The 14,208-nt window shown below is 52.3% G+C and overlaps 1 long non-coding RNA gene across 1 annotated transcript; it reads right to left on the reverse strand.

Annotated features, from left to right (window-relative positions):
• Positions 1-1,015: 1,015 nt before the first annotated feature.
• Positions 1,016-13,766, reverse strand: LOC141976091 (uncharacterized). Its single transcript, XR_012636073.1, has 3 exons — positions 13,659-13,766; positions 9,783-9,881; positions 1,016-1,155 (listed from the first exon to the last, which is right to left on the reverse strand). It is a non-coding gene; the product is annotated as an uncharacterized LOC141976091 (long non-coding RNA).
• Positions 13,767-14,208: the final 442 nt, after the last annotated feature.

Genomic DNA, 14,208 nt, shown 5'->3' on the forward strand with positions numbered 1-14,208 from the left:
CCCGGGATAATTCCCTGCACATCTTTAACCAACTCTTTGGGAGGATCGGTAAGCAGTTTGGAAACCTGAACCAACTCTCAACTCCCCTGTGAGGTAGGTAAGGAACATTATCCCTATGTCACACATGGGGAAACTGAGGTACGGAAACTTGCCCAAAGTCACATAGCAAGTCAAGGGAAAAGCTGGGAATAGAACCCAGGAGTCCTGACTCCCAGACCTCAGCTTAATTCACTAGCCCATCCTTCTCTGGGCGGTTCTAGACCCAGTCGGTCAGTTGCTCTAACATGGGTGCTACAGATTCAAATTCAGGAATGAGAACCCAGTTGGGCTTTTGGTGCTTCTGACAGCATCGCCAGGCATGAGGATCGTGCCGAGGGAACCAGGCTGGCAAGGCACGAGACAGAACTGAATCCAGCTCCCTGTCCCATAGCTATATCAGCCAGGGCAGTAGGGTGGGTGGAACTCAGCTCTACAGCTGAGCCAGATTCCTGCTTCTCTGACTTGGGCATGGGGTGATGATCTGGGCCATATCGCTATAAGAAACCTCAAGGGAAAGAGGGTCTACTCTCATCTCACCTGGCATCCAGGGACAGCCTTACCAAATGGCTCAGGGAAGGAGTGGCCTCTCACCTCGCTGGCTGATCTGGACTCTTGCACAGAGACAGCTGGCAAGGAGGGAGAGATCAGGCCAACCTGCCAGGTGTGAAGCCAACATGTTCCCCTTCGCCCACTGGAGATTTGGGCCCTGATCAAAAGAGAGACAAAGTCGGGAGCGAAGGGACTTCAGATGAAAGCAGATCCTTCGCCAGATACTTTCCTTGTGATCAGTTACCGCCCAAAGACACAGTCCTGCACAGTGTTCAACCCTCTCTCTATAGGGCGATGTCTGGCTGTGGTTCCAGCTGGTGAAGGGATGGGTCAGAGGCAGAAGGGGTAAGGGGGTCTCCAGGCTCAGGCAATGGCAGCTGCCGGGACCCAGGCCTGCAGAGCAGTCTCTGCAATCAAATCTTCCAACACTGCCAAGAGCAGAGCAGGCCCTGCTGCACCTGTCTGGCAGGCACTCCCACTGCAACGCTACAGGGGTCCCGGGGATGGCCCCAGGCGACTGCCTTTCCGATTGCCAAAGGGACCGGTTGGGGTGGGTCAGTCCAGCCACTGCAGAGACAACGAAGAGAGAGAAACATCCAGAAATGCCAGGGCAGGAGGACTTGTCCCCGCCTGGTAGCACCTGGTTCTTTGACAGCATCTTTCAGGCAAGGAATACTCCAAAGGTATTTAGGCTCCTCATTTCCATTGAAATCAAGGGAGAAAGAGAGACGGACCAGTGACTTGCCCAAGGTCACATAGCAAGGCAATGGCAGACCCGGGGAGAGAACCCAGGCATTCGAGGCCACTTCATCTTCCCTAATGAGCACTCCTGAAGCGAGACAAGTGCAGCAGGTGAAGAGACTGGACTGGCACTCAGCCCCTGCGCCCACTCCCCCATTAACTTAATGGATTGTCATTGACATGTGCTATACCTACAATCCAGGAGGCAGCCAGGCAGGTGGCAATCAGGATCTCATCTCCAACCTGCAGCTGAGTATCACATCCGCGGCCCCCACCCCAGGCTACAAATGGCTAATCCCAAACACCAGACCCATGTCCTCACCCCCAGCTCTGTCTCATCCAACCCCATATGCAAATCGAGATATTGTGACTTACTCCCATGTTCCCCGGGGAGGCAATTTCACCTTGACACCTGTGCCCCACCTCCCCGGTGCCCCCCCAGCCTCCACTGGCTCCCATCCCTGGCCAATCCTCTACCCTGCTGATCGGGGTGCTGGAACTAGGGGTGCTGCTGGCTTGAAGTGGTTTCCATCACATACAGGGTTTACAGTTTGGTTCAATGGCCCTCAGCACCCCCGCTATACACATTGTTCCAACGCCCCTGCTGCTGAGCGATTATTACTAGCTAACCCTTACTCTGGGGCGCCCGTCTCCTTAGCCGCATTTCTACGCAATGAGCCAGGGCTCCCTCTTGTGGCTCTGGCCGATTCAAGATTTCAGCGCCTTCCCTGACAAGTGCCTTGGACGGAAAATCTAATTAAAGAGCAGAGGCAGCTGCTGCCCGATTGCTATGGGAACCAGAGAGGAGATGGCCTTTCTCAGCGGTGGTGTGCTGTAGCAGGGCCATTGGGAGCGCTGCTGGGAAGGAGCGGATAGCCTGGGCTCAGCAGCAGGTATGATACACCAAGGGGCCAGCTTCAGCCCTAACTCCTGAGAAGCCCATGGAACTGGACCAGTCTGACCTCTCACTGATTATCTCCTCTGTACCTCAGAGTCAGAGGTTCAAACCCCAGCAGAGTATAAGGAGCCCTCCAAGGTAGATCAGATAAACCGAGTACCAAGCAGTTTCCTATGAGGTTTATTCAGATGAGGCCTTGCATACCAACCTCCTGTCCGCTAAGCGTGGACATTAAAGATCCACCCAGATCAGGGATTAGATCAGGTGTCTTTGCCCAGAACGGTCCCCTTGCCATTTGTTGGCTGGCTGCTTCCCATCACCCCAAAGGTGGCTGCACCGTGTGTAGCTATGGCAGTCTGCGAAGAGCTTTGGGCAGAGAGGGTAGATGCTATTCTCCCTTGCACATGGGGTGTTACTAGCTGGGAAGGTGCAAGCCACAGCTTTAAGGTCAGGTAATAACTCCACTTGGCTCTTCACGAGCACTTCTCCTCCGTAGACCCCAAAGCGCTTTGCAAAAGAGGGTAAGTATCATGACCTGCCCTTTTCACAGACAGGGAAACTGAGGTACAGCAAGATGCCCAAGCTCACAGCAGACAGGGCCAATGGGAGACAGGGCTGCAGGCAGTCATTCATTATGGCTTAAGGAGTGTGCATTATTTGGTAGCCTCTGCCTCCTGGCAAGCTGCTAACACAGCCCTTTGGGCCCCCTCTTCCAGCCCCCTGCTCGGATATGGCCTCCCCCGAAGCAATGCCCTGCTCCCACAGACCGTTCCCGATACGCCCAGCTGCCCCTGCAGGAAAGAAGGGGCCTATTCTGCAGTGGGGCTGAGCCTGCAGCACACACGGAGGTGGCGCTGCTGGGATTGTGGTTTAGCGGTGGCAAGCCCTCAGGGGACACATGGAACGGGAGGACTTCCCCTTGCAGGGGGGTCTCACTTGTGACCGGTGGCAGCCGCACATCGGGGGGAGTTTCAGGTCACGTTTTCAAGTGCAAGCGGTTTCCAAGCCATCCACGAAGGCAGCTCTGCTTTCCCCAGCTGAGGGCCCGTGCAGGCAGCCCCACCCAGGCAGACTGAGAGTTAACCCATGGACAGGCCCACTCTGCCAGGCACCAGAAAGGGAGGCAGGTTGAGTGGCCCTGTCACTCTGTGCCATGAGTCAGGCAGGGGGAAGCTATGGAAGCAGGGTTGCCAATTTTGATTGGAGACTCCAGGACAATCCTGGCAGGTTGGCAACCCTATGCAGAAGGGGGGGTGAGGCCAGAAAACGGATTCCAGGGGAAAGGAGGCATGCTGCGGGGAGAGCACCGTCCTCCCCCTCGGCAGTTGCTGCGGTGGGCCCCTGGTTCTACAGAGCGGAAATAGGGAACCTTTTCCAACAGCACTTCTCAAAACCAGGCTCCAATGAACCCAGAGCCAGGCAGAGGAGCTAGAAGGGCCACTGCCGTGCCCCTGAGCCCGCCAAGGGGCTGGTTTTCAGGGGGAGAATGCACACACCCCCTTCAGAAACAACAAAGCAGGGAGTGAAACTGGGGCTCGCCCCAGACCCCACCCTGCTGGACAGGGGCTGCCTGCACCGGCTAACAGGGCTCCCACGGGGGCGGGGGGTGTGCTTATTACCCAAGGCTTCCCCATCTCTGCCCCTGCACTGAGGCCGGGATGTTGCTCCCCCGCAACTCTCCCCAGCACCACTCACGCCAACGCCCCCAGGGCCTGTTCTGTGGCACCAAGCACCCACCACACCTTTGGAGCTGGCAACACTCAGCCTGCATAGAAATCAGGGCTGTCCAGCTCAGCCTCCACCGGCTTATGCTGGCTCCAGCAGCTCACGCACCAGGTGGGCTGGAGAAGGCAGAGGAGCCAGAGTGGCCCAAGCAGCCAGGGACACTGGGGTGACGTGTGAATAGGAGGCAATGGGCGCTGGCTTGGGGGGCTTAGGCTGGGCCAGGGCTAGTTACCTCCCATCACTTGGCTACAGACCTGGTGGAGGCACATTCCCCAGCAGGGCTGGGACAGGGTTTGGATCTGTTCCCTCAGTTCCTACAGCCCTACTGACCCTAGGGGCAAGGAAAGGGCTCAAGCCCTCACGACAGCTAGGAAGCTGGATATTCTGGAGCCGAGCATACTCGGATTGCAGAGTGCATGCCATTGCAGCATTCGCCTCCTGCTGCTCCACCGGCTCAGAATGGGGGGCCAGGATGCTGGGGTGAGCCCCTTCCACTGCCCCCACTGGGGCCTTGGCAGCGCTTTATCCACGGGGGGGCAGGGGGCTCTCCCCACGGCAGGAGACTTTGCAACATCTTTGTTTCAGGCAAAAGTCAGTCCCCTTCCCCCTCCCAGGAAAACCCCATTTCAAAGCACCAAAGAGATGCTGAATTCTAGTTTTGCATATTGCAGCTTCCAAACTTAGAAGGCAAGTCCCGCAAGTGGGATTTTCGTCCCCTGGTGAAATGCTCAGGAACATCACCAGTGGACCCAGAGAAAGCCCCATGTGTTTAAATAGGCAGAGACCGCACCACCTCATTCCTCTCTTCTCCATTCCTGTTAAGCCCTCCCGCATCCTACTAGATAGCCAGCTTCCACTGCAGTCTTGGTGGGGTCCTGCTCTGAGGCATCTGAAATGCTGCTCACAGGTAGTGCTACTGGCACCAAATCCAGGGCCAGGAAAGGGGTGAAGAGATACAAAGCACCCTTGGGAAATGCCAGCAGGTAGAGAAGATAGGATGTTCTCTCCCAGAGAGATTATAAATAGGACTCAATATTGCAGTAACCTTGCTTGTGTGTGTCACATGCCCTATAATGTTAACACTGAATGGGGAGTTCCCTCTGCAGCAGCCTGAGCTTTTGGAGTAAGAGGAGCAGAGCTGCAGTCATCATGAAGTTCAGCATAGCCAGGGTACACAGCACAGTGACAGCTACAAAGCCGTAGGCGGTGATGACTCTTACAAACCCTTAGACAAACTCACACAGCACCCCAAAAAGTGGGCTGGAGCATGGCAACCAAGTGGGGTTCAGGACAAGGGCAGGGATGGGAAACTGGGGACAAAAATGTGATCAATCATTCCCCGTGTTCCTTCAAACAAGGACCAGAGGGTCCATATAGTGCAGGTTTTCAGGGGTGGTGAGTAAATACAGTTCCTATTGACTCCCCCGGGGGCCTTCAGTAGTCCCCGAAACTAGGCCATTGGGGGAGGAACTCAGGCTCAGACACTAAGCTGCATGGTACCCCCCAAACCTGATGAGCCCTTCAGCGGTCAAACCTGAAGGGGGCACCGGCACCCCACTTGTTTGGCCCCACTGCTGCAGCAGCTTGGCAGCCCCCTTCAGACACAGACGGTCAGGTTTTCTGTATTGTTTAAAATTTGATGCTAAAAAAAAGTCCTTAAAAATATCTAATCTTAAATCTCATGTAAGTGTCATGGATTTGCAGATGTTGGACCCGGAGAAGTCCCATTAGAGGGATTACCAGTAGCATTTGGCACTGAAATGGGCCTTTGCACCTTCAAGGTGAGTAAATATAATCCCCAGTGCACAGGTGGCCCGTTGTCAGGCAGGACAGCCCCTGGCCCCTACGCACAATCCATCCACAATCCTCAGACCAGCTCCCTCTCCCGCTCTCAAGAGAGTCAGGGCTGTTGCCTACAGCAGGCTCTGCAATGCTTTGTCTGGTCCAGTTTACACAGTATCAAAGGATGGGGTGGGGGGGTGGCATTCCCTCCCCTTGGGAAACCCCAGCTTAGTAGATCGCACAGTAAGGGAGCCTTCCCTGCTGCCCAGATGAAATTCAACTGCATCCCATTCATCCTAGTTTAATCTCCAGCATGATCATATATAGACTGGAGCAGGTTTGATTTTTTTTTTAAATAATTTTTACAAATAATAATCACTGTATTAAGCTTTTCCCCCCACCCCCCATTTTTATTTAAATTTTCCACAGCTGTGGGAAGTTATGGGTGGAGGAAAGAGATTCAAAAAGCTAAAGCTTCATAACCATTAAAGCACAAGCTGTCAACATCACATCAAAACAGAAAGTAAATATCCCTCAAGCCAACCCTAAGTTCTCAAGTTGCATTTTTCTTACTTAGTCTGGCTGTATGTGTGTTGCCCAGCAGTTTGTCTGTGTATGGTGAAATTTACCTTCCCTGATAAAAATCTAATGCTGCCCAGCCCTGTCATACTAAAGAGTTCTTCCAGCCCCGTGACGTGCAGCTCTGGGAACAACCTACTCTGGAAGGGTACGTCTACATGGCAGGCAGAGCCTCTACGCCCAGATTGGCAGACTCAGGCTCATGGTGGCTGTGTAGGCTGGCGCTGACGGTTTGAAGCCAAAGTAGGGGCACCAGCGCCCAAGCCACAAAGTCTGCATGGCTATTTTCCCGGTACGCTAGCATGAGCCCTAGTCTGTCGACCCAGGCTCGGGGGCTTGCTGCCATGGGCTGTGTAGACATGCACTGCGCTGCCTTAACACCTAGATGTCAGCAGAGCGAGGTTGTGTTCCCTGTCCTACCACAAACCCACAATCTCCCTCTGCCTCAGTTTTCCCCACCTGCAGATAATGATGCTGATCTACCACCTCCACAGGTTGTAAGTTTGTTTAGTTTTAGACAAGGCAGACAGCTAAAGGAGTAGGGCCAACTGGAGGAGTTTCAATCCCACAGTCCTCACCCAGCAGTGGGCACCATGCTCTGGCAGCCCTTGCAGCTCCTGTCACATGTCTGTGGAACATCAGGTCCTGCAGTGGGCTCTGGAAAACAGCCCTCATGCCAAGTGTGACTAACAGGGAGCTGCTGCCTCAACGCCTCTGAAGTATTTTGAGGACACTTCACAAGCTCGAAGGATCCTTCTGTCCCCGTGGCAAGAGAAGAGGCTGCTGTTTAGGCTCCGTGGGAGCAGTGACTAACATCATCCCCCACGTAGTCATTAATAAACCCTGATCCCGGGAGGAGGGGCCACGACTCGCCCACCTGTGGCTTGGAGATGGTATTCATGATTATGGGGGAAATCTGCTGACACATCAAAGGGTGCAGGGAACTTGCACTTTCCTGTTTATGGCACTGCCCCCCCCCACCTGAGAAGAGTGGAGGTTCTGAGAGGCCAAGAGTGGGCACACAGGGGCCATGCCTGCCAGAGCAGTGCTAATCAGGGGAGCCAGCCCAGGGTCTGCTTCCTGGGCACCCTGCCTGAGAAATCACTGCCCTCCCCAAGGATAGCATGCTTGTTACCCAGAGGGTAACACCCCACCCATCTTGGGGGCCCCCAGGGAGAGCCCACATCCTGCCCCAACATCCCATGCCAAGTGTGGGGTGGAGGCACCCAGCACAGACAAGAGGCTAGAGAAATCCAGAAGCAGAGAGAGCTGTAGGTGAGCAAAGCCAGAGTCACAGCAGATGTACCTGAGTGGGGAGAGGCTCACAGCCCCAGTGGAGCAGATCTCTTAGGGTGCCCCTGCACAAGAGGGGCATGAAAGGGCCCAGCCCCCCTACAGGCAGGACACAGGCTCTCCTCACCACTGCGTCTCCTGGCCCTCAGCTGCACTCGAATTCCCTGCTGCCGCAGAGAAAGTGGAAGACCCGCTGTGGGCCAGGTGCCAGTGACACAGAATCACAGACCCCTGCTTGGAGTTAGCCACTGCCTGGAGCCCGGTCTGACCTAGCACTCTCCCCGACCATGCCAAACCCAGGGAGCAACGGGGGTGATTTTAGCCAAGCACCCTGCTGAACTCTGACCTCCCCCTTGGAAGCAGGTGTTGCCATTCAGATAATCAATCATCAGTACTTGACCACTATCTAGCCTGTAGACATTCAATGCTCTTTACACACTAACCCTATAACATACATGCCTGAGGCAGGTGACCTTAAGACCACTAGCATGATGTTCTGGAGCAATGGCCCACAGTACCCTGCATAGTGTATTGCAAACCGGGGGGGTGGGGGTGGAAACGACATCAGGGCATCAGGACACCTGCGTTCTGTTCCCTGCTCAACTGCTGTCTTGAGCAAGTCACCTCCCCTCGGTGCCGGTTTCCCTTCCTACCCAGTGTCTTGTAAGTTCTTCAGAGAAGAGACTGGCCCTTACCACGTGTATACACATCACCTACTAGCACAGCAGGGCTCAGATCTCAGCTGGGGCCTCTGGACGCTACTCTAATACTGGTTTCATGCATCCGATGCAGTGAGCTGTAGCTCCCGAAAGCTTATGCTCAAATAAATTGGTTAGTCTCTAAGGTGCCACAAGTCCTCCTGTTCTTTTTACTGCAGTACTGCTATGCATGCATTTCCAGTGCAGCAGAGTTGGAGATGCTGGCATCTTAAACAGCCCTCTGGGCTCATTTAGAAGGCAACACTATTTCCACCCTTAACAGGCTGGGGTTGACTATCCTGGAATCCCCTTCCGCCCCCCTAAATCATTGGAAATACATGCAACAGTTCGGTTTTACTGGGAAACGCCAGCTGAGGGAGCCAATTATAACAACTTGATATTGACACAAGAGGGAGCCCCTGAGCTGGAAGAAATTCTTCCTGAGGCAACTAGACAGCCCGGAGCTAAAGCCCCTGCAGCAAAGCCAGCCTAGCTCCTCACCAGCCGGACACAATGCCTCAAGCCAAAGCCCCGTGTCCCGTATCCAATGCACTCTTTATTAGAGGGACGAGAAGATCCTGCTCTTGCAGGGGGACAGTCTCCATCTACTAGGATCCTGTTGAAGATGGGATGGTTCCTATTTCAGGGGCTGATCCTGCAGGGTGCCCATTCTGCAGGGTCCAGCCCTCCCTGTTGCACTTATCCTGCAAGTCCCTTTCATCATCAGGCAATGAGGGTGCTGGGCTGGTCCATACAGGCATGGCCAGGGCCACGCGGACACATGATGCTGGCTGCAGGGGTCCCCAGCTACATTTGGCTATTGCTGCAGAAGGGGGTCGAGTCTCACCCTGGCCCCTTCACCTCTCCTAACTGATGGGCACAAAGGCTATTAAAACGCAGTCCTGGGCTTGCTCATGATCCTGAGGGGGCTATTTACGATTCAGTACATGTTCCCATGTGTGGGACGCCTTTGGATCAGAGGAATTAAGGAGTGCCTGTTTATTAACAAAGCCATGGAGAGTCTTAGCTTAGCCATCATGTTGTTTGGGGAGCAGCACGGCCAACCAAAACACCTTGCTGTGTGTTTTATTTTTCCATTCCAGCCCTCACCTTTAGAGCTCTCCCTTCATTTTGGGGAATGCTGATACATAACATACCGTGCCAGACCTTTGAAAGGGGATAGCTGGGAGTTTGCAGGCTGGACGCAGTCAGGGTCAGAATTTCTCTCTCAAAACACACAGTCCTCATGGCTCCCACCTCCTTCTGGAAAGTCAAAACCAGAAGGAGCTTTGGCTGCATTCTCCTCTGTATATACCCTGGCTTATGTCAGGCACAGACCTGTTTCAAAGGGCAACTGATTGCCCAGCTCCCTAGATGTTCATGAAACTAATACTTTGCCTTTCACCTGAGGATGTGAAAGTAGACCTTGTCAAACTTTCAAACTTGTCAAAAAGAGAACAAAAAAGGACATGCAGTACCTTTCTCAGAGCTGAAGAAGAGCTCTGTGTAGCTCAAACACTTGTCTTTCACCCACAGAAGTTGAGCCAATAAAAGAGGTTTCCTCACCCACCTGGTACCTAAAACAAATATTATTTTGAAAAACAAAAAATGCAATTTATGTCTGCATTGAAACGTTGCAAAGATGTGTCCATCTTGAAAACATGTCATATAAAAAGCCCCAAATGAAGCATTCCAATTAAGTAGAGACCTCCAATTTCAACATTTTTTGAATGAAAAGTGTTGATTTTTCATTTCTAAGTGAAATTCATTGGTCTCTACCTCTTTTTTAAAAGAAAGGTTAAGGAAGGTTGACATTGGAACAAAATATTTTGATTGTCAAAAGACAAATGTTTTGTTTGACCCGAAACAAAACTTTCTTCTGAGTTTTGTTTTGCAGGAAGTTTCAACTGGTTTTTGTTCCATTTCGGATTTTTTTTTTTTTAAAATAACGGAATATCCTGGGGAATGGAAGAATCCAGGCGCTGCCAAGCTCTGGGTGTCCGACATGGTTTTGGAGAAATGGTACCTTGCTGCAGCCCAGAGGGAGTGGGGCACAGACCCCAGAGCTCCTTACTCTGATCACTGGACAATGCTCTCCGCTGTGCTCTGCTGACAAGGGCTAGTTCACATGTGGAGCTGGAGGTTGGGCTGGGGGTACCCAGGAAGGACTCCCACCCGGTGAGGGGCAGCTTTGCCGTTGGCCAAGCATCTTGGAATGTTTTCCATGCTCGGCAGCAGTGTCAGGCATTGGTCTGTGCTGGATGCAGGTTACCCAGGCCAGGTGGTCTGGAATTTTGCCCTGTAACTACCTGACATTGGGATCTGGCTTTAGAGCAGATCTCTGCATCCTTCTGCACCGCAGTCCCACACCCACCCCTCTTCCCAGGCCCACAGGGGGATTTTGCTGTTTAACTCTGATGACAGCAGAGTTAGAGCACACCTCTGTCCCCCAAGTAAGGGACGATCTAGCAGGGCTGCTTCCTGACTAGCAGAGCAGTGCAAGGAGGTCCCAGATTTGCTGCTGGGAACAGATTAGCACAAAACCGCTGGGCCAAATTCTGCCAGCACCTACCCTCAATATGATCCAGGTGCTAGTGGAGTTGCATGGGACATAAGGAAATGCAGAGCAGGACCTGCTGCAAAGAGCTCAGCGTTCCTTGTTGGCTTGTTTAATCCCTCACAGAGCTAATCTCTGGACAACTCTTTAAGCAGAGTCACCAAGGCAGCACACATATGCTGAGAGCCGAGGCAGTGCACAAGGGGTGTTGTTGGGGTGGGTGGTAGCACAAAGGAAGCTAGAGACCCCTCCATGGCCCCTCCTCCAACCTAGGAGGGGGAAAAAAAAAATCTGGGAATTGCAAAGGGTAAATGCCCCTAGACCAAGCTATTGTTCCTTCCCATCTCTCCTGCTAACATACATCCAAAGCCACAAAACAATTACTGAGCCACTCATAGGGAGGCAGCCTGGCCTAATGGTGTGAGCACAGAGCAAGGAGCCAGGAGTTGTTGAGTGCTAATCCCAGCGCTGACAGAGATTTCCAGTGTAGCCAATTCAAGTCAATTCGCTTATGTACCTCTATTTCCCCCCTACGTAAACTAGAGATAAGGTCACTTATGCACCCCACCGGAGAGCTGCAACGGTTAAGATGCTTTGGTCCTGACCCCTTAAAATCCCACCTTTCTTGCAAGGATATGCATGGCCTATTTTACAGGAACTCCGCATTGTTCAGTGAACTTCACCCCAGACAGCAGGAAATCCCTTGGAAGACTAGAGGATGTTTCAAAGGCCAGAGCTGTTAACACTGACAGTTCTGCTTGCCCCTCTAGAAGGATGTCCCATGGAGCCAGAGAATTTTCAGGATATAGCAGTGTACATTCTGAAAGAGGGTGCACTCTAGCAGCACCTGGAAGGGCAGATAGTGTAACAGAGACGCTGATCATTTAGTACTGAGACCCACAGCATAACGGAGAGGGGGTGTAATATGCCTGCATCACGAGATGCTGCAGAGATTTCCAAAGCATCCTTTGTCTTCGGCAGAGACGCACACGGGAGACCCAGGAGTCTTCACTTTCCTAGTCACTGACAACGTGGAAAACCAGGATAACAGTAGGGACTGTGAAGGAGACAGGGGTGCTGTGGGACTTTAATGCTGGAAGAGGCCACAGGGTTGCAAGTACCAGGAGAAAGAATGAAGGAGAAAAGGAAAGAGAAAGGAGGAGGAAACAAAAGGGAAGAATATGGAGGAAAGGAGAGATACTGACAGGTGGGATTAGCAATGAGAAATCTGCAGCTAAACCGGGTTTGTGTCTTTGCACATTAGCCGAGCACGACAGGATCAGTGTGTTTGCTCATCTACCATTTATAAGTGGCAAATTCCCTCTCCATCCCAATTACCATGAATTGGTCAGTATATGTCTAATAGCCTTTGCAACAGTGACTGGACTGGCCGAGATTAAGGCATCAAGGCCCAGAGCCTCAAAAGGTATTGAGGATCTTAACTTTCACTGAAATCAATGGGAAGTAGGAGCCTAGATACCTTTAAGTTTCATAGATTCCAAAGGCAGAAGGGACCACTGTGAGCATCTGGTCTGCTCTCCTGTATCACACAGGCCAGAGACCTGCCCCAGAAACCATTCCTAGGGCAGAGCTTTTAGAAAAAGATCCCATCCTGATGGCAAACTGGTCAGTGATGGAGAACCCACCAGGACACTTGGTAAATTGTTTCAATGGCTAATTACTCCCACTGTTACAAATGTATGCCTGTGGGACAGGGCCTCAGACCCAGATGCAGCTGTTTTCTTCAGGGGGATTTCTCCTCCAAACTAGTCTGAAAACACTGCGCAAAAGCAAGGGGCAAATATACCCCCATTAGTTTAACACCCCCAACCGGCGCAATGGCTTGAAGTTCAAATCCTTCTAGAGCTACCTATGGTGAATGCACCTGCCCCACCCATACAGGGCACAAAGGAAGTACAGTTGCCATGTTCATTCAGGGACTGATAGCAAAGTCCATACTCAGTCCCACTAGCCCACATGGGAGCTTGGCCCTTCCAGGGGCTCCAGGTATTTCCCTTAATGTAACAATGCACACACAGAGCACTCCATATCTAGCTCTCAAGGCACTTTATACAGCTAGGTATGTATCCTCATGCAGGTGAGGAAAGAGATGTCACTGGCAGAGCCAGGAACAGAACCCAGGACTCCTGCCTCCCAGCGGAGTGCCTTACCCACTAGAACACACTGCCCCCAGAGAGGCTGTTCTTCACAACCTGCATGCCCATGTCTAAGGAAGGTGACTCCAGCCTACTGCTTATTAGAGCAGCAACCAGCCTGGGATTGACTATGCCCGGGTGTTGCTCCCAGTGACATGTTTGGGAAGTTTGGCACATGGAGAGCTTACAGGGCAGCTCGCTGGGGGACAGGGCATGGACTTGTTCACTAGCAGGAAACTCAAAGGAGAGCTACAGTGCATAAACCGCAAGATGGTGGTTGAGCGGTAAATCACCACCCTTGGGCAGGGAAGGGTGGTTAAGCGATAAACCATACCAGGGTGTGTGTTAGCTGGCTATTGAAGCATGGGGGCTGGGGGGGGGGGAGAGGAGGGGGCAAGAAAGGCCCTTGGCTGACATGGTATATTACTATTCAAGCATATTTAAACAATTGCAACAGACAGCTTGGAAAGTTACATAGTTATTTTTGGAAAACCAAAACGACTCTGCCTCATTTTGTACCAGGATAAACAGCACCTACCCAGGGAAGGAGTGAAAACAGTGGGGCGTAGGAGACAAGAAGAGAATCAGGCACTGATACAATGGCGGTCAATGAGCAGATAACACAGCAGCTATTGACTTACCCACAGAAGAAGCCAAGACACAGGGTCCTGCTCAAAGTTATGCTGTAGAATCAGGGTTGCCAGCTCACTGATGCAGCATGTGCACTCCAAGCACAGGACTCAGAGTCAGGAAGCAGAGTTTAATTTGCCTGGAAAAAAAACTGCAGGTTTGGGGCCTTAGAACAAACAGCCCCAATTTTATCCATATTTTGGTTTTGATTGTTATTTTGCAATACTACCAGAATGGCCAATACCCTTCCCAACACACACCTTCTCCCTCAGGTTAGTTTCCTCCTCCTTTTGTACCTGTTTACCCAGCAGGGTAAGGAGCCCCAGGTGCAGCTGCTCCCCAAACACTTAACCCTTTCTTGCCTGATTCCACACCCCTGAGAGAGGAAAAGGAACCTTGGGGGCCTCTGGAACCCAGATGGACTGTGAGCCACTGCTTGCTGGCTAGCCTGGAAGCCTGGTACTCAGGATATGGCTTTAGAGAATCAGTGCCCTCTCCCAGGCACTTCATGGCCCTGGGAACTGAGAAGCCTAATGTGATAATGACCAGCTGGCCTTGTAA

The sequence above is a fragment of the Natator depressus genome, chromosome 22 (assembly GCF_965152275.1).
Source record: "Natator depressus isolate rNatDep1 chromosome 22, rNatDep2.hap1, whole genome shotgun sequence".
Classification (NCBI taxonomy): domain Eukaryota; kingdom Metazoa; phylum Chordata; order Testudines; family Cheloniidae; genus Natator; species Natator depressus.